General features: G+C 40.9%; 1 long non-coding RNA gene across 1 annotated transcript; it reads right to left on the minus strand.

Moving 5' to 3' along the window:
- Nucleotides 1–6175: 6175 nt before the first annotated feature.
- Nucleotides 6176–15124, minus strand: LOC137141646 (uncharacterized). The gene is made up of 3 exons (XR_010916689.1): nucleotides 15073–15124; nucleotides 14468–14578; nucleotides 6176–6308 (listed from the first exon to the last, which is right to left on the minus strand). It is a non-coding gene; the product is annotated as an uncharacterized lncRNA (long non-coding RNA).
- Between the last annotated feature and the right edge of the window lie 6570 nt (nucleotides 15125–21694).

Below are 21694 nucleotides of genomic sequence, written 5' to 3' on the forward strand. Positions count from 1 at the left end.
CAGCCGGGTGGCTGCGGCCCTTCCTCGGGTCCAGACTCCGGGGAAGGCCACAGCACCTTCCAACAAACCTATATCAATATTCAAGAACAAGAAAAAAAGCAAAAAGCTTTCATGTCAGACTGGATAGGTATCTACAGACCACTGTCCGGGATTTGTCATCACCTAATACACAAAGGGTTCAGCCCTGTAGATAAAACTCTAACTGAACTCAGTGGCAGCTTTGCCTGCATGAGAACAGTAGGATTGCTTCCATAGTTGATGTGCTGACTGACTGCAGTTATGCCCACATGAGCAACCATTTGAAAACTCTTCAGTTACATTATATTGGATCATACACTGATATGACAAGTCAGATGGGTTCAGATGTTGATGGTATCCTTAACATTGGCCTATGGCTATCTTGTTAAGGCAAGACTCCAGGGAACAACATAATATAGTGATGCACCATGCTTAGAAATTAGTCCATTGAAAATTTGAGGATCAGAGGTATTTACCATCAAGCTCTTTACATTTGATTTACATTTATTTCTCGCTATAGTAACTTTTTAGCAATGTTCAGTCTGGAAAGTCAGCTGACTTCTCAAGGAGCCTTTTCTTCCATTTGCCAAATAAAAAAAAGGAGTAAAAGCTTCACCTCTCTCCAAAATTGTAAGATATTGATTGACTGTTATTAACAGTAAATATAAGCTACATGCTCATCCAGAATGGCTTGCAAGAAGGTAGTGTAGCTTAAGTGACAAAGAATTGTCTTGTTAAAATTGCTGTACAGAACTTGATGTAACTTTTATAACTTGCTGCATTCTAAAACCAGGTTTTTGAATTGGTGGCTGACCTGTATAATTGGTTGTAGTGATCACTTTATACAACTGTCATCAAAGACCTATTCAAAAGCCTTGTTTTTAGTTTGCACATATATAGAAATAGATATATACAACTGCAACCATTCATATTAGATAGAATTCAAAATAAAAGTGTTCCTTTTCCAGCCACCAAGTGGCAGTCCTCATCAAATGAGGTCAGCCTCTTCTATAGTACGTGAATTATATTAGACATAGGCACAATCTATATGTTAGCTAACTTCAGTGAGAGTTGTAGGAGCTCAGGATTTCTCAGGGTCAGACCTATAGATATCCTAAGCTTATTGGGGTGGAAACTGTGCTTTTTTCATTTCTGTACATTCCCTGGCACACACTGAGGATGCTCAATGAAAATTAAATATCTATACCCATTCACCCTTGCTACTAAGAGACAAATAGAGACAGTGCAACCCATCTTGTTCAGTAAGTTTCCCAGGGGACACTACAAATACAGGTAATGTTTTTTGATACATATTTTCACCCACATGCAGAAGGCCCTCACAAAGCTTATGCATCATGTAAATCCTAATTTGAATGTTTAAGTGGGATTTTAGAAATGGATAGCCTTTGTACTGGCTCACTTCACAGAGGTCAATTGTGCATTCAGTGACAAATTGTGATACTGTTGCCCAAATCCAGCAATGTATGCATCAGACATTCAGTGAGGAAGAACCTATAGTTGCCCCTTTTTGACTTGAGTGACTAGTCAAGGTTCGGGACCCTGAGGATGTTCCAGCCAGAAGTAGAAAATGATAGTCTGGTATTTTCTTTAATGCAATCTTGTTTATTTCCAAGGAATGCACAAAGTTGTGCTCCTCTGAATACAAAAAGAACCAAGAACAAAAAAAGCAGTTGCTTAGCTTACAGGCCTAATCCTCTTTAGCCAACAGGCCTAAAAGTGGTCTCTCTCCCTCTCTCTCTCTCTCTCTCTCAATCTCTTGCTTTTTTCCAAAGACTGTCCTCACAAGCTACTGCTTGGCTTTCTTGCTTCTCCCTCTCACTCTGTTCTCATCTGTCCTCAATTTGTGTTCTCTCTGACACGTAAAAACACACATTGTTACACTACACAGTCAAATCCTCTGCCCACATGGTGCTAGTTTCTTTAGACTTTATTTTAGGTGTGGTCCTTTATCTGTCCCTTACAACTCAATGGAGGACTTGTTCACACATCAGTTTGAATGAGGTTTTAACTCAACTCATAATAAGGTTTTAGCCAGCTCATTACATTCTTGCTTATACAGAAACAATTGCTGAATTTGGGCCGCTGAATTTGCTACTGGAATAAGCGGGGGCAACTCCATTGAAGTAAATAACAATAAGACAGCCTATGCAAAAGGCAAATTTTGCCCATTGTGTGTGTGTGTGTGTGTTTCCATTTATCCCACTGCTAGAAATAAAACTTGACAAAGGAATCTTGGGATTAGTTTTAAAATTCTTCTGTTACCTTTTCTTCTCAGTGCTGGGGGTGTCTCTTATTTCAATCCCATAGCACAGGTACGCCCCAAAAATTCATATAATCTGAACCAGCATTTGAATTTTGGGGCCTCTGCCCAAATTACATTCTGGCCTCTTCATTGTTCACCCAGTACTGAGGCCATTTCTACACCAGCGAATTTACAGCAGCACAGCTGTACCATTGGAACTGCACAGCTGTAAGATTGCTTTGGTAGCTGCTCTATGCTGATGGGAGAGATCTTTCCTATTGACATAACAAAACCAACTCAATGAGTGGTGGTAGCTATGTGAGGCTGTCTGGATTAGAGATGATCATTTATAATATTTCTGATACCATTATTACAGAATTGCAATAAATATCATATAGGATATGCCCTGCAAAGTATTGATGGAAAAGTCATGATTCATTAAGATTGATAAGCACATTTATATGTGTTGTGGCAAGGGAGGCCTGTTCTGCCCCTCTACAGGTCCTGCGCTCTTTTTGGCTACGCTGGTGGTATGGCTGGGTGGGAGCATGGGGGGGAGGGGAGGAGGGTCAATCCCACCTTCTACCCCAGGCCCCGACCCAGAAACCCTGTGAGGAGTAGCCTCAAACCACTTAGTTCATGAGGGCTACTACTTTCCCTGGGTCCCCTGTCGTTGGCCCCACTGCTCACAGACCGCTCCCTAGAAGTGAGGTGAGGGTTTTCCCCCTTCTATGCCATGGGTCTCTCTGTCCCTGTGATCCTCCCCCTGTTTGGGTGAAGTCACCCCATCTCTATTCCTTTGTTCAGTTATTTGAGCAACCAGGTCCTCCTTCAGGCCTCTGTACCTATGACTCTTGGCCCTACCTGGATGGGCTTCTCCTTAACTCCAGTACCTTTGATGTTGTGGTAGCAACAGTACTCACTCTATAGCAGCTCCTCCTCTCAACTCCCTTCCAGCTGCCCTTATCTCCCTAGCAGGGAGGCTTTTAACTGCAGGGGCAAGCTCCTTAATTGGCCTCAGCTGGCCTAATTGACTTGGAGTAACCCCAGCTGAATCACCCAGGGAACAAGGATTTGTTGATCCTGGGGCTAATATATATCCCCTCCAATACTCCTATAGCCATCAGGTCTGGCCCTGTCACAGTATGTATCAGTTTTGTATTATAAGTCTACATATGTATGGTATATTTATATTTCAAACTTGTGCTGTTTCTTGGAGATACCCCCCTGACAAGATGGCAGCAGCACTAAGCCTGCTTAATGGCCCATCAAGGGAACTCAAATGTACAATGAATCCAGTGAAAGAACCCAGAAGCTACATCTTATGAGTCACCAGGACATATAAGAACATGCCTATGAACAGGGGACAAGCCACATGGCAGAAACTATAAAATGTAGCTGCACCATCTCCATCTTGTCTTCATTTCTGCTTCCTACCTCTGGATCAATTCACCTACAACTGAAACTGTGAAACAAAGGATTGAGACCCATCCAGATACTGGATGTACACCAGAGGAACTGTACAAGCCTGCAAAATTCACAATTCTGCTGAGAATTTGATAAATATGGACTTTAAAGTAATTTGTATGTATCAGATTGCTTTGACCATTTAATATCTCCTCTTATTGTTTCTTTCCTTTTATAATAAACCTTTAGTTTTAGTTATTAAATGATTGGCTAGCAGCATGGCATTTTGAGTAAAATCCAAAGGTAATGTGGCTGACTCTTTGGGGATGAGGAGAACCTTTTGCTAAAGGGAATATAGTTTAAATAACTTCTCTTTATAGGACCCAGTTGCTGATTGGGAACCAGAAACTGAAACGCATTAAAGAGGGCTGTGTATTTCTTGTTGTAGCTTCTTGATAACCAGTGTGGGAAATCAGGACCACTGTTTGTGACTGGTCAGGGAATCTAACTTCAGTGTTACCCACCAGTTCTGGGAGAATCCGCTTTGCTTTTGCAGCCTGCCCTGACCTTGGCATTTTCAGGTGGGCTACCCTAGGCATAGATGGGTCACAGGTGGGAGAAACTTTCCTGCCAACATAGCATTGTGCACACTGCCACTTATGCCAGCGAAAATTATGTTGCTCAGGGGTGTGTTTTTTTCACACCCCTGAGTGACATAAGTTTTGCTGCCATAACTGTTAGTGTAGACATGGCCTTCTTGATACCCTCAAGCTTCTTGATACCCTCAAGAATTTTAAAGAACCTGACTTTTTGATGTACAAAATCCAAAACAACTTCTCTTTCCTCTTACTAATGCATGTTAAGGGTGACTTTGGAAATCTAAACCCAAAATTGAATTAAAACTACAAATGTGCTGAATGACCCTAGTAACCAGGCTATATGGTCACTTACAGCTATAATGAACATTCATTGAAGTCAATATGTAAACAAGGACTTTTCTAGGTATCTGTCATGTACCAAAAATGATCCATTCTGGAGCTTCTGCAAACCCAGGAAAGCCAGTAGATTTTCAGGGGAGAAGTAAAAGGAATTGTTAACGCTTATTTGTGTGCTGTATCATTTCACAATAGTCTGGTTAGTGGGTTATTCAGCACATTTACAGCACATTGCAGGTCCCCTTTGAATATGTGAGGCCCAATGAACAATTGGCACTGCTTTCTACAACAAAATGGAGTAAGACCCCCGTAGTCTGGATTAATCAATACCACAGTGCCACAAACCTGTATGTCTTTGGGAGACCTGATTCAGCAAAGTACTGAGTGCCCTCAATTCCTAATGATTTACGTTCCTGACTTGTGGAAAGCTCCCAGCACCTTGCAGGATCAAGCCATAGAGCTTTAAAAGTGCTGGGAGAGAAGATCAAGCAGATACAGCTAGTGAAATGGCGCACTAGAAAGCTTGGTTCAGTTGTATTCAGGTTTGCAGCTATGTAACCAAAGCCTTCTATCAAACAAAGAAAACTTCCTCGACTTTAAAAACGTGTGGATCATTTTGGTGTGCAGAGGCTAGATAATCATTTAGTCTAGGTTTAAATTGGTTGTAGACCGGCCTGATCTTGCCTCCATTTATGTTAATGACAAACCTCTGATTTAACTTCAGTCACTCAGACCTACTCTGTAATGTGAGAATCCAGATTATATTCACAGTTCCAGTATTTTAGTAATACTTAAGGTATGTCTAACATATTATATACAAAATAATGGGCCTGCACATTAAACAAATATTGATTACAGCTGATCAAATCATAATGTAACATATAGACAAAGTCAACTAACTGACTAGCAGACAACACAAGGTATTGACTTCATTGCTACATAAAACAACCAAAATAAGTATTACAGCCTAAAATTATATGCGATCTGACCCAAAATCTTCCTTTCTTTATAAAATGCTATTTACAATTTATTTAGCTTTTTGGGTCAGGAAAGTTATAGTTTCATTGGTAAGAAAATTAACAATTTGTCACCCAAACACAGTGATTCTAATGAAGTTTTTCCAAATATATCTTTAAAGCTGGGAAAATATGCACATTTCCTTGTACCAGCATTCACAACATAATGCTTCAGCCTTATTCCTCCTACAGCTGCATGTGCTCATGAATCAGAATTACTTATTCCTCCAGTGGGCTTCTACAGAGAACCTTACATATGTGGAAATTTTTCTTAAGGAGTGTCTTTGTACTCTAGACAGAAAAAAGTCCAGTTAAGCTTGTTCCTATTCTGCTAGAATCACCAGACAGAGTGATTTTTCTTTTAACCTCTTTGCATAAGCCATAAAACAAATCATCTAACAATATCAAAATCATTTCCTCTCCCTTTAATTTTTGAAACTTGTATAAAATGGGCTCCTTTAATCTAGCAATAGATTTTTGCATCCAGCAATCAGACAGTATACTCGGAACAAACACATGTATTTGATTAGGACAATTGAAATGTAGGAGTGCTCCAGAATAGTCCCACTGAGGTCTTGAGAAAGATGGAGCTCCTCCAGTTTCTCAACAGCTCCTCCTGTTGATTGATGAAGGGTATTGACATGTGCTCCTCAGTCCAGAAGATGATTGCTACAGGACAGAATGTCAAAGAGAAGGCATAAAAGTAGCTGCTGATCCACATAAGTTCTACAGCAGAAAAATGAAACCTCTCTCTCTCTCATCACTTAAGAGGCCAACATTGTAGATAACAGAAGAACAAAATTTATTGAGTACAAACCACACAAGCAGTGTATGAAATAAAGAACAGTAGTCAAGATATATGCATATGTTTACCATATGAATAATATCTTAGGTATATAATCACCTTTCACTCTGAAGGATCCCAAAGAACTTTACAAATTACATATGCAAAGATTACTTCATCCACTGTGGAAGCACTGTAACCTCAACAGTTCAGCTGTCTTGTTGTTGTCTAGTATTAAATCACGGCAGAAAGTAAAGAAGAATGTCAAATCCAGTGGTAACTTCAGAAAAGAGCCCTATGTCTTAATTTCTTTCAACTGTACAGACAGCTTCAAATGATCAAATATTATAAAACAAAGGGGGAACTTTTGAAATAATATGCAAAATACTCCCTTACTCTAAGTGTTTAATACTTTCTTACCACTTTAAAAATATACATCTTTATCTCTAGGGATGAAACACCTGCCAACATACTATTTTTGGTTTTTTCCTTGCTTTTAAAAAACCTTCAGAATATGTTTCCTAATGATAGTGTTGCTGGCATTATCTACTGTATTTTACAAGCCCCATGAATAAAAATTATGTTCCTTGGGGAACATTTCAGTAAGTCAGAGAATATTCTTGACATGTAGAGGAGGGAATTGGGCATACTGACACTATCGCTTCCTTAGTGGTGTAACCAATGTGGGTCTGAATGATTCAGACAACTTCCTTCCCTCTCTATTAGGCAGATGCTGAGATTAAAAATGTGTTCATATATGTTTATATGCTCTCATTTCCAAGGACAGCAGTGCTGTTTAGACTTCCACATCTGGCTGCCCTCTCCCACCCTTTTCCTGTGGGAAGCTCTCTTCTCATGTTCTCAACCAAAGGAAAAGAGAAGGATAGTTGAGTGGGAGCTTTGCTACAACCCTAAGGTCAGTGGAATCTTCTTGGGAAATCTTGGTTAAAATGCAGCTCTAATCTGAAAAGTGATGCTGTAAAAATGTCAGTTGGGGCTCTGTGACATTACCTAACTGCATCATAGAAACTGCCAGGAGGAAACTGGAGGTTGTGGCAGCTGAGTAGAGGACAACTGAGGCATTTGGTTCTATTTGGGTTCCTGGATGTGGGTGGGCTTGTGCCCATAGCTAAAAACCTCTCCCCCAGCCTAAGGGGAGGAACTACTGGGCCCGGGACTCAACTAGTTTTGGGGGAGAACAAATGAGAAAACGGGAATAGGCATGAAGGTCAAAGGGTTAAACAGAGGGAACCTGAAGGGGACACCGAGCCATTTGGTAGCTAGTAGGTATGGGAAACGGTATGGAATTGCATAAAAAGTATATTAGCTTCATGCTTCTTCTTAAACCATTGGCCGTGAAATATTTAACAGTGCTGGCATTTAAATTGCTACTGCTAGATTTCAAAATAAACTGCCAGTTGAGATGAATGGGGCAGTTCATGTGTCTAAGAGCTGTTGTTTCAGGCTGCCTGCAAACTCAGTAAGACAGCCATTGCATCTGTTTATTAGGGTCATGTTTTCTAGACTTTCTTTGCACTCATGAGAGTTAAAAACACAGTTGTAAATTAAAAACAGATTTTGGAGCACATTTCTGTGTCAGGAAGAGAACCAAGGCCACAGAATCATGAAATGCATGGGCTCTGATAATAATGTGCAAGAAGAAAATAACTCAGCTTGCCTTCTAGAGCCTGTGTCAAGTTTGCAGGGCTGGCAGTTGGGGGGGGAACCTCTTTACTGGTAAACTGAGGGCATTGGTCCTGGATATCATTTAGAGACAATGACCATGGTACCCCATAATGCCACTTTTAAAAACAGAACTGCAAGTTAAGTCACAAGGTCCGTCATCCCCTTCCCTCCCGCTTCTGCTAAGGGTTATTGTTCTCCCTATTTATGATCCTAGCCTTGAGATCAAATCTTCCTGGTCAGATCCAATGCTTATATAGAACCCTATTTTCTTCAGTGGAACTCTGCATGTCCTCCTGCACAGATCTGATTGCAGGACTGGACCCTATTTCATGTTTTAGGGAAACTTTAAAAAAATCACAATATCCTGACTTTAGAGATTGCCCTATCTTCCATCCTCTCATGCAGATTAGGGTGTCACTTTGATGGGCAGCTCATGTGTGAAGGATAAAATATACTACAGACAGACAAGACTCATGACCACAAAGGGCACCTCTTCATTCCTTAAGTGTGAAGAAACTCACTTAGGAGAGTCCTGATTCAGCAAAAGTACTTAAGGGCATACCTAACTTTAAGCATGTGAGTAGTAAAAGAGACTACTCTCACATGATTAACCTTAACCACAGTTTTAAGTATCTTGCTAGATTGAGGCCTCAGCAGAGAAAACGTAGAGCTTGTGAGCTATAGTGGCTGCCAAGAAAAAAGACTGTACAGCAGTGGTTAATATATAAACAATCTGCTGATAATAATAAACTGTACGTTTTTCCGCACAGATATGTGCCAAGAAAATTGTACATACTTATTTGCCCTATTTTTTATAACTTTGTCACCACTTCAGTTGCTCAACATCTGAGGTTGTCATAGGTTGCTCCTGGTATTTGACACTTACGTCAACACTGTTCTGGGGAAGCTTGAAAATGATTGCGGCTGTCCTACCACTCCCCCTCACACACCTCTTTGCACACCCCTTTGGTGCCTCTAATCAGAAGCCTGCCATACGTAGCTGACATTCAAGTTTTGTCAGAATTTCACCTTTGGGGAAAAAATAATTAGGGGTGTGAACTTTAAATCCATCTCATAAAAAAATAACATATTCTCAACCTGAAAATCTCTCAGCAAGCTTTCAAATCACCACACTGTTAAAATCTTCCTACTAAATAAAGTTTTTGCAGATGCACAATGAATTGTTTAGACATTTTATTTCATGTAGTTAACTTCAGTGTTCCTTTAGGATCCTACAGAATCTTTAAAAATGTAGTTGTATGCTTTTTTTAATTAACAGGTAGCTTTTTTCTAATATATCCCCATCTGCCTCTTTTCTCGGTGCAATTTTTTTTGCTCCCCCAATGGCCTTTCTCTAACTATTCAAAAAGATTAAAGGGATATCTGTCCTGGACAATATCCTATATTTTTCTAGTGACTAAGTGTAGTTCAGACAGCCACAATGTGAGATTTGTTTCCTGACCAGTATCTTCTGCCACAACCTAGAGCTCATTACTCTCTTTGCATGGGAGATGCCTTGGTTTTCATGACATTTCCATTCCTCCCAGAATTGTGAATTACTGTGAATCCCAGAATTGTGATTGTGAATTACTTTGCCAGAAAGGAGGTGGACACAGGGCTACAGCCCTTTCATTCCCACCTCACATCAGCCAGCAGTCAGAGCTAGTCAAGCATACCAAAGTCATCAGGTTGCACAAAGTGCCTTCCTGAGGTAAAATCTCTTCTTGGAGCTCCACATCAACCCCTACCCAGTGCTGTGGCTAAATGCCAAAAATTAGACCTTTGGTTATTAACAATCAGTGATTTATTGCCTATATTATTGCAAATACAGATAAAAATGAGCAGCTAGTTCAGTCTTGAGGCTTCAATGAGAGTTACAGACTCTAAGCACCTCCCAGGATTGAGCCTTTACAAGGAAAAGCACTTTTTCATTGCTCCAAAGATTATGTAGTTCTAAATATGCTGAATAACTGATTTATGAGGTTAAAGGGTCTCTTTTGTTCTGTGTGAGACCTCAGAAAGCATGCTATAGACTTGATGTTAAATTGTTAAATTTTCCACTGATCTTGGAATAAATCCCTTACACAAACTCTAAAAGCTCCCTCACCTTTACTCTAGAAACCTAAAAAGAGTTTAAGGTTAAGTGAATGTATTCAAGAAGGTTTGCCATCTTTCTATTCAACCCCCAATCTGTAACCAGTTAATTAACTAAAAAGTCATTTTTTAAAAAAATGTATTAAAAAAGAGTGGATCTACTAAAAGCTATGGTAATAAACTATGACCTCAAAGCAAATAGATTTGATTTTTTTAAAAAGTTTCCTGGATTTTTTTGTATCATTTTACCAAAAAGAAGAAAAAGTTTAGAAGAAAACAATTATTAAGCCATTGAAAGTTTCTTAACTTATTTCCAAAGTGATTTTTAATGCCTTTATTATCTGTTTGAAATTATATGGGATCAAACTTATTTAGTCACTGGATGTGTGGAATTCTCCTTGATGTGAATGGGAGTTCGATGTGCAGAAATACTGAAGAATCAGGACCCATATTTGTAAGCCCTACAGATATTTCCTTTTTTAAATAAATGTTGCACAGATCAGTCAAGCAGAAATTACAGAGCTATAGACATAGATATATACGGCTTCAGCTGTTTTCCCACAAACTAATAAACTACAGACTGAACCCCGCTCAATAATTCAGTAGAATTACTTGTGTATGTGTTTTAGTCTTGTTTTTTTTTTTTAAATTAAAGTGTCCTAGAAAGTAAGCCCTCTTTTTAGTTCCACTTTGAAGAGAGGGTGAATTAAATGAGACATTTAAGGATGCGCTGCTGCAATCTCATATTTGCATACTTATGGTTACTCCTATGCATAGGGTCATTGAGATCAATGGGACTAGTCATGGAAATGAGTACAAATATCATTGTACTGTTTGCACGATTGGGCATTCTGTCTGAAAGTTAACCACTGAATACATGCAACAGTTATAAAAAATATTATATGTACGAGAAGCATATTGAAGTTTGTTGTAGCATAAAATTTATAGTTAAACATGATCCTGCAATTTGAAAAATATTTGGGGCTTGCTCTGCTGTGCCAAGAAAACGTTTCTCACGGTAATAATTAAGTGAACATGGGAGTAATTTGGATCCTTATTCAGGAAACCATCTTTAAGCAAGTACTTAAGTGTTTTCCTAAATAATTTTTAGCTTCTACTTATGTCCCATTGTTTTCCTGTAGTATGATTTTAAGCATGTGTTTAATTGCTTTCCTGAATCAGGATGCTGGCGATACAGTGACCAAGGAAAACACTATTCATAGTACGAATGTAGCAAACATTTATTGCATGGGATGTAGTATCATTGGTGGGATTGTTAGCTTAGTGGAGATTTCTCTCTCTCTCTCTTTTCTCCTCTCCCTCCCATGATGCCTCTGCTTTGCATGTGGTGGATTTTGCAGCAACAACCAGCACAACTTCTGGAGCTGGGATCCTGTTTGTTGCTCTGAGTTACTGATTGGGAATGCTACCCCATGTATTTAATGAAAAAGTCACAAATCAGGCCTTAAATCATGACTGACTTAAAATCAGGAGTTTTTTTTAAACATTCAATTTTGGTCTCCTTTTACTTGTCTTCTGGTTTCTCAGCCTTGAGGGTGCACTTGAGTCATATTTTCAAACTTTTATCTGCAACCATGAGGGCTAGAAACCATTTTTTTTAAAATGAAAACTCAGATTCTCCCCTAAACACATGAACCCGGGAGCTGGGGCTTTGGGGGAAAACCATCAAATATCATGAGACTCCTGATAAAATTGCAAAGACAGTACACAGCTTTAGTTAATGGTGCACAGACAGCCCTAGTAATCCCTCAAAAATCTACAAACAGTCTGAAATGAGGTCGAGAAGACAAACCTGTCTGTGTGTGGTGTCCCAGGTATATGTGCCCCTCCTCCTCCACACTTATCTTCTGCAATACTGTGAAATTAGTATAGGCTAATTCTTACTCAAGGTCTAGGAGTCACTTTTTAGAAATAAAGAGATGTATACTGCTCATCCATTTGTGCAGACAGGGCACAGTGTACAAGGCATTTGTGAGGATTGTGTGGCCCAGTCTACTAACCATGCTTAGAAAACTTGCTTACAACCCCATTACTTAAAAATTTTGATTATTATACAATTCCACTTGAAAGGGTGGAGAAAGGGGTACTGGACTCTTCAACACCTTTGAAAATCAGGCCATTTTTATTAGGTGTCTAAATGTAGATTAAGCATCTTAACTTCAGGGATCCAAGTTTAAAAAATGTGGTGACAAAATATCTCTCTGCAACTTATTTCCAAGTATATAAGGCTCACTTACCACATAAAGCAAGCCATTAATAACTCAGTGACACTCTAAATAGATAAAATTTAATAAGCCTATAGAGAATTGTACTGGGAGCTTCCCCAAAGAGAAATGGGGGAAGGGGGGAGGGAAAAGCAATTTGTTAAGCAGTTGACAGGAAGAAACAGATCATACAAATTGAGGGGCCCCTCCTATGTTCCTCATGCACCATTTCAGTAGGAGTTTTGGGGTTGGAAGGAAAGGATGAATTACTAAAAAAATTTTGTATTTGTGATAAAAGAATCTTTTACTGACCCAATAAATAAATGGGGATGGAAAATGATTACCTGTGTATTCTCACAATAATAAACGTGAAGCTCAACAATAATGATACAGTTCAAGGAACTTGCCAAAAGAGTAGAATTTTGTATAATAATTGCTATGATGCCTTTAACTAATCTTCTTGTGGCTCAGAGTTAGAGTATCCGACATTCTATATATGGTGTAATATCTGAGCACAGTGAGATTAGGTAAAGGGTCACTGTCAGATCTGATTGGTCTAAAATTACTGTTTAAATAGTACTTCAATGGGTTTTCCGGTGATGCACACCATTTATTCTGACTGATTACAATACTCAGTTAAAACTCTTATTGTCATTCTGGAGATCATGTTTTGGCTGGATAGGCTTCCTCATAGTACTGTAATCCCTCTGAATAAGTGGTGTGCAGTATGGAAAAACTCTTTGATGTACTGTTGAAGTTAACCATGTATATTTTTTTTTCTTAGCAAGCTCATGACATTCCAGGCTGCAAAAACCTATTTAGAATAAGAGTAAGAGAAGACAACCCATATGGAGAAAAAACTCAACAGTCAGTGGCTTGAGGACTTTTGTTTGCTCCTTCCAGCCGTGCAATCACCAATGCAGTGCTGAGTCACTAAACATTGTGCTGCTCCTAATGATTTTCTATCCTGCTTGTTTGGTAAAGTTGACACTGTGTACAATTACATAAATGGCCAGATTGTGCAATGTAAACACTGGTTCACTTTGAGGGTGGTGTAGAGCTTTATTGCCCTATAGGGATGTGTGGGAGGGATTGTGTGTCCCAGAGTTCCCTGACATGTAGAGGGAGTGTGCATGTTGCAGAATCCCTAATGAGATGGCATACTCCCCTCTCCGTGCCCAGCCACCTTTATCAGTGCAGTAGGAGGGAGAAAAGACATGATGCTGCCTCTTTCCTGTCCTCATGGGGTGTCTTGAACCCCTGGGAACACTAACAGGGAACACTAGCAGATCCCTGTGTTCCCATGAGTGCAAAGCTGTGACAGGTTGGGTCCTTGCATGGGGGTACAAAGGAGGGAAGTCTCTATGAACCATCCCTCCCTCTGCATCCACCCAAGCAACAGATAGGCACAATCTGGCCCTAAATTCACTATAATAAGATCAGTCAACTTCTTGCATGTGTGTGGACACATGCATATGTAATCTTTGGGAGGGCTAGAGTTTACTTCATTGCTCTTCTCCAATGCCTAAAAAAACCCAACTCCTCTAGAAAAGTAGTTGGAGACCCAGAATTCAGTCATTGAGAATTTTCAGCAAGGACTGCACAGGGTCACTCTCCCTGCAATCAAGAACAAAAGGAATGAACTTAAGTCTAAAGTAGGACCCCCACATGATGGATGGTGGGGGGGAAGGGTACACTTTACCACAGCTGGGCAGCTCTGGGGGGCCCCGCCCAGGCTGCAATCCTCATTACCCCCATTATGGGAGTGGGCCTGTGTTAAAAGTTTGTACTGGGCTCAAAAAAGTTATGCTTGGGCCCTGTTCTAAAGTACCAACTTTGAAAAACCTTATGATGAAGAAACATCATAAATAATTTAATTTCTGCAACATAACATGGCTACTTTATAATCCACATATATTATCTTCACAATTATGCATAAATATAAATAAAGAAAAAAAAGTTAAATCTAAACAGGTCAGTCCACACAGAAACACAGGGAGAAGAAACTCAGAGTTCCCAAAAGTTTTGACTGAGTTCACCTGTTCAATTAGTCTTTAATCACCAAAGTCTGCTGAATCAAAAGGAACATCTTTCCTCCACTTGCTTGTAGAAATTTTCAGCTGGAATCCATACAGACTTTTCCTCATCCTCTGTTGAAGTCACTCAGTGAGCTAATCAGCTACCCAATTACCCAACCCACTCAGTTAAGTATATAGATTTAAAAAACAAAAACAAAACAAAACAAAAAAACCCCATTAAAAAAAAAGAAAAAGGAAAACTGAGAATAGCAAAATATGACTCTTTCCCCATCATCATATTTAAATTAAAAAATTAGTGAATCATACTAGTTGAGACAATTTAACTAAAACCATTTGGCTAAAATCAAACAACAGTCATAGTATAAAATCAAAACCAAAAATTAGTTTTTCCTTCCAATTTTCCCTTTCTATAATTAACACTGCCAGGGCTTCCCTGTTGGAGGGTTAACAATATCACTAACTTGCTGCAAAATGCTTCAGAGTTAGGGAAAACAGCTCAGCTTCTCCCACCTCACACAGTGCATATGACATTTTGCAAAGCACCTGCCCTGATTACTTGCCCTCATGGAGTCTGATTCCAGCAACAGGGAACCTACTAAGCATACCCAAAATCACCACACCCAATTCCAGATACTTCTGAGTGTTGAGAACTAGTTGTGCATTTGCCTAGAAACATTGACCCAGACACAACTCATTCCTACCCATCTGCCAGTAGATCTCTTAAAGAGATATTTCCTTATTAGGTACCTGGGTACACATACATGTCAGTCACCTTATTAAAAACCAAGAGAGATTTAATTTAAAAAATAACTCAGTTGAGTCCTGATCAACAGTTATTTATTCTAAACATTATCTAATCTCATTGTGGAGGGAATTGCTCTTTTTATAATTAGATCCGAGTTCAAATTTAAAACATCTTCTTTCTAGACAAATAGCTTCTCTAGGCCATGTCTAAAATATGGCAAAACAATTTTTTTTTAAAAGTAGAAAGTTGATGAGAATTAGTGATAAACCAGAAAGAAGAAATCTGAATTGTTAGAGCCTTTATCAACCTTAGCTGTAGTAACTCTTACCTGATGTTTAACTCTCTAATGAAATGTTAGTCTATTTAGCACCTTGTACACTGGTCTAAGGGAAATTTCCATGTTCCTGGAATATTGCCTCAAGTAGTTACATTGACAAGACAGAGTGGAATGGACTGAAGTCAGTTCTATAGTGTTCAGCACTGTAAATCTTATCCTACCGCTAAACTCTCTCCTTTTAAAAGGAAAAGTGTCAATTAAGTCTTTTGTCCATGTTAGTGATAGAGATTTTGCAGAAAATGCATTGACCTAACCAACCAGATTGTTTCTGCTGCTTTAAAAAGGCCATTGGCAAAGGAAATTGTAGAGATGGAAGAGGTTCTACTGTCCCCTATACATTGCCTTGTTTTAGTTAGTTTTCTCTCTATTTACTTATCTAACTTCTTTTAACAACAGTAGCTATAATCTGAGCACACAAAAATATTCCAGGCACGTCACAAAAGACCAAGACATGACACCTGCCCCAACCAGATTGCAACTTAAAATTGGCATGACACAAGAAGTGAGCATCAAAAGACATAATAGGGTCAAGAAGGGCAGAGTAACACTTATGAAATGAGGTAGGTGAGCTAATATCCTTTATTGGGCCAACTTCTGTTGGTGAGAAAGAGAAACTTTTGAGTTTACACAGAACTCTAAACCTGAAGAAGAGCTCTCTGTAAGCTCGAAAGCTTGTCTCTCATCAACAGAAGTTGGTCCAATAAAAGATATTACCTCACCCACCTAGTCTCTCGAATATCCTGGAATTGACACAACTAAAAGTCAACACTGCATACTAATAAGATGACAATTACTCATATTCATCTAAACAGTTCTATTAACATAGGGCTTGTCTACACAAACATCACGACAAGCTGTGGTATAAATCTCCCCTGCACTAGCCTGTCATGCTCTGACTATCCTTGTGGACTTAGCTTTGGTCTAGCTTTCAAAGAGGACTAGACTAAAGTGCATTAACGAACAGTTAATGCGCATTAGCAGTGTTCACAGGGGTAGACTACGGAGGGGTAAATTCACATCCCAGCTTGCCCTGAACTAATTGTTTATCTAGACAAACTCTTCTTTCCCTTCCCTTTCCTTCCCCCTCTTAGGCAAGATGGCCATGGCTTCTATTGTTCCATTAACTACTATAGTTTGTAAACTACTCCATGTAAAATGTAACATATGCTGCTATGCAACCAATATGACTTATTTCGACTACTCCATCTTTAAATTTTGAGGAAATACAAACATAAATTCAGCTACCATCTTTGTGCTGACAACTCACAGACCTATCTCCTGGCTCCAGACCTGTCTCCTTTACTCCAAACTAAAATCTTAAATCTGTCCTCTGACATCTCCTTGTTGATGTGTAGGCATCAGGTCAAGTTCAACATGGTTAAAACAGAGCTTTTAATCTCCCTCATCACCACTACCACAAGCTCTCCCTGCTACTTCATTTCCTGATCGCTGTGGACAATCCCATCATCCTGACTGTCACTCACACCAATAACCTAGGTGTCATCTCTGATTTCAATCTCTCTTTCTAAGTCCTCACATCCACTCTATCTAAATCTTGCATACTCTTTCTGCACGACATCTCTAAGCAACTGCTTTTCCTATCCATCTATACAGCTAACATTTTCATCCAGGGCCTCATAATCTTGAATCTCGATTATTGCAGTATCCTTTTCTCAGTTTTAACTGCTGATATCCATTCAATGATAAGATCATTTTCTTAGGCAGTCACTGTGACCATTTCACCCCTCTTTTTGCATCCCTTTACTGGGACTTCCTTTACTGCATCAGACGTAAGTTGCTTGTCTTAACCTTTAAAGTGCTTTGTGGCCTATCGCTACACTGCCTATCATCTCTTATTTACTATTAATCTGTTGACTCCTGCCTCCAGTTGGCCCATGATACCAGCCTCCATCACCCACTTGTTAAATTTTCAAACAAGCAACTTCATGCTTTCTCTTATGCTGGCCCTCATACTTGGGAGGAGTTTCCTGTAGACATCTACAAAACTAACACATTATCCTCCTTCAAAACCTTCCTAAAACTCTTTTTTTATGATGCCTACAAAAATCTCGACAACAGGCTGCTGGTGTATTGAGACCATTGTCTATCATGTTGACCAGTACTGTCTCATTGTTTCCTTGTACTCACCTCCTGTCCCCCATTTGTATTAATCTGTTGTCTCCTGTTCTATATTGATGGAGGGATTGTCTTTGTGTTCTGTATTTGTACAATACCTGTCCCTGATTTGGGCTCCTAGATGCTACAGTAATACAAATAATAAATAATGAGTAGTTAAAGAGTAGAACAGGTGGAGAAGCATACACCGTTTAATAGGCAAAACCTGTTTGTCTGTGATGGTAAATCTGACAGAATACTTCTGAATTTCCTAAAGGGAAATAATTTAGCCTTTCAGGGCATTAAAGGCAGATTCTTTTTTCCACAAAGGAGCAGGGACTGAGGTTGCTTGTTGTCTGTGTGATATCCCACCTCTATTCTTCTGTTAGCTATCCAAGTGCCTTTATTTTTGTAAGCGATAGCTTGACTGTCCCCAAACCGACCTACCTGGAGTCCCTTTGACCCTTTATTCCTTATTCAATCTATTTAGTGACATGGGATGACCTCTCTGTGAGTCTACTCAGGTGGACTGAGGATCACTGTCTGAATATACGTTGGTGCTTTCTCCTGAAATCATCATCTCTGATCCATTTCCCCCATCCCTTTTCAAGTCTCTTCAGACAGAAAAGACGCAGTCAGTGTCTCCATCCAACCATCCCTCCTGAAAGAAAGTCTGCTTGTATTCTTCAAGTCTGTGATGCTTCTAGGAAAACTCATGGACATAGATCCTTATGCCAGCTCTAGTCCTTGTAACATTTCCCCATTGTTCCCATCTCTTTTAGTCCTTTGAAATGGGCAGCTTTCATGTGGGTCTTAGAAAACCACTGTGAGGTGGCTAAGGCTTCATGCTGTCACTGAGGGACTGACCCAGCTTCCATAAAATGCAATGGAAACACTCCCATGGATTTCAATGAGAGTTGAGTGAGGGCTTTAAGGACTAGCCCCAAATAGAGTACCTTGTAGTAGTCCAATGAACCCATTTTATCTATGACTTATCTTCCTCTAAGTTCCTACAAATGGACTGCTTTATTAATTGCTCTCACAGCTTACCAGACAAGTAAAGAAAAATTTATGGGTGTTCATTTCCCAAGATTTCCAAATTTTCCCTTCTTAAAAACTGATACTATATTTGTGTTTGTCCAGACTTCTGTGAACTCAGTTATCCTCTGAATTCTGATTAATAATTTTTGATTGTACTGATAATTCCTCTGCTGGTATTTCTGTTAACTCTCTACAGTTCAAGAACATGATGAGTGCTCTGTTTTACTGTGCTAAATTTTCAATATCTGCTAAGGTCTAGCTCACTACAATCTCTTGTGATTTTTAACACTCTTGAAACATCTTCTAGGGTAACTTTGTCCACTTCTTTTTTCAGATTTGTTGTTCTACAGCATATCCCCATGATAAATTTTCTTCAGTTCTTCATTTACCTTATCTTAAATTAATATTTTTATTTCCTTCCTGTCTGAAGTTCAGAGCAGATGTATTTGTTCTTGATGCATAACCCAGCACCCCTTCCTTTTCCTCTGAGCCTCTCTCTCTCCCTAAAAAAGTGCCTTGTCCAACCATGTCCTTGTATTGCCAACCAACCAGTGTGTGTGTCTAATATCTCTTTCTTTCACTCTCTATAAAAATATAACACTACCTCTGGCCTTCAAACAACCCGCAAACCTCACCACACTGATCATTAGAAACAAGCTCCCCACAGACCCTGCAGAACAACAGATGCAAAACCTGCAGACATATCTTCACTATTATGATTATCAATACCTCTTTCACAACTCAACTTTCAAAATTAATGGGTCCTAAACATGCCAATCACAATATGTGGTGTACCTCATCCAGTGTATCAAACGACTATGTATCTGAAACCTGACAATCACTATGCACTCAAATGAACTCACACAGAAAAATGATAAAAGACAAAAACACCATATCATCCATGGGTGAACACTTTTTACAAAGCGATCACTCCATCACTTCTCAGCTCTTGCCTTCAAATGAAACCTGCACAACATCTTCAAAAGGCAAGCACGGGAACTTAAATTTAGAACTCATGCTAGACACTAAAAATGATGGACTCAGAAATCTTTTTTCATGTCACATTACAACAATGTGCAAAACACCCAACTGTCTGCTAAGTGGCCTTAATTGGCCACTTCATTTAAGTGGTCTCCTACATCAGGTGTCAACTCCTTCTGCTTAACACTTTCTTGGTCCCAAGTTGTATTTAGCTCAGACACTCTGGTTATTCTCCCCAGCCATGAAGAGCTCTGTGAAGCTTAAAAGCATTTACCTTCCACCAACAGAAGTTGGGCCCCCTGCCATCTCATATTCTGGGACTAACACCGTTTCAACAACATTGCAAATAAATTTAATTTTAAGGCAGACTATATCTGCTTCTTTTACTCTAATCAGGCTGGTACCACCATTTGTGGGATTGCAACAAAAAACAATTACACATAGACCTGCATGAATCTTGGTGTCTAAAAAAATGTGGTGGTGTAAAATATCTAAACTAATGAATACGTAGCAAGAGGGTGCTTCTGTTCTTATCTCTTAATACTAGGACAAGGGGAAATTCCATTAAATCAAAAGGTGGCAAACTCAAAAATTATTAAAGGAAATACTTTTTCATACACTGGATAATTAGATGGTGGAACTTCTTGCTACAGAACATTGCTAAGGCCAAGAATGTAACAAGATTCGCAGAGGGATAGGATACATGTGGATATAATATCCAGCTAGAATATCCGGAGATATAATGGTTAATGACAGCAACAACAAAAGAGGGGAAGAGGGAGGAATACAACAGAGTTTAAACCAATTTCTAACTATTAGAGATGAGGATGAGCTCTTCACAGGGGCCAGTGTAGCCTGTATGTGCTTTTGTGGGGTTTCTTGAACTTTTCTCTGAAACATCTGTAGCTGGCCACTCTCCAGGACAGGTTCTCGGACTAGATGGAGCACGGATCTGCTCCCCTAAGGGCACGGGCAATCTTTATGTTCAGCCGATACAAACTCACGTAGGGCGGGGAGGGGGATAGGTTGCCCGGGGCTAGCGAGCAAAAGGCATTAGTGCCAGCAGGGCACCGCTCCTTCCGCAGGAGGGGCAGAGCCGTCCCTCAGCAACACGCAAGAGGCAGCCAGGCGGTGGCAAGGGAGGGAGACGGGGGGCTTGGCCAGAACGTGGAGCAGTGAAACCGGGCAGCTGTCACCGCGCGCAGCCGGAGTGTGGGGTGTTACGGACTGGGAGGTCCCCGCGCCCCGCCTGGGGCTGCCAGCCACCGCCTCCTCCTGCCATTGGCTGGTGGGGGCCGGCGCGGGCCGGGGGCTGGAGGCGGGGTGGGGCTGTGCGGGTGAGAGGGGGTGTGCACGTGTCGGAACAAGCCCGGGTGGTGGTGGTGGGCATCGCACCAGGGTCTCTGTCCTGCCGCTGGGCGCGCCCGCCCGCACCGGGGCCAACGAGCCACCTCCGCGCCGCTCTCCCACCCAGCGCTCGCCCGCGGCAGCCAGGCCCGCCTCCGGCCCCCGTAAGTGGGACTCGCTCTCCTCTCCCCCGCCCTGGCGGCGGCGCGGAGCTGTGCGGGACGGGCGGGCGGGCGGGGCTGGGGACACACACGCACACAGCTGGCGTGTGCGCGGCCAGCAGCAGCAGCAGCTTCGCATGCGACGTCCACATGACTGACTGGGGAGCTGGGTGGGCAGCGGGCCCGGGCCCCCACGGCTCGACCGCGCCCCGGGTTGGCGGAGTCTCTCTCCCGCCTCTGCGCCGCGGGCACTGGGGGGCGGGTGTGTGTGTGTGTGTGTGTGTGGTGCATGCACACGGGGGGAGGGTGGCCCTGCTGCGGCTGGCGGGTGGGGAAAGAGAGTCCGGAGTTATTCTTAGGGGTTGACGAGGCCGCCTGCAGAGCTATGGGGCTTCTCGATCTCTCTGTGTCCTTTTTAGTCGGCTCGGTGTGAATGGGATCGGTTGTCATAGGTGGGTCGCAGCCGGCAGGGCAGAGCGCTGCTGCTTGCTGGCCAGTGT

This window comes from Emydura macquarii, unplaced genomic scaffold (assembly GCF_026122565.2).
Source record: "Emydura macquarii macquarii isolate MOO-44397 ecotype Brisbane River unplaced genomic scaffold, CSIRO-AGI_Emac_v2 contig_3108, whole genome shotgun sequence".
Taxonomy (NCBI): domain Eukaryota; kingdom Metazoa; phylum Chordata; order Testudines; family Chelidae; genus Emydura; species Emydura macquarii.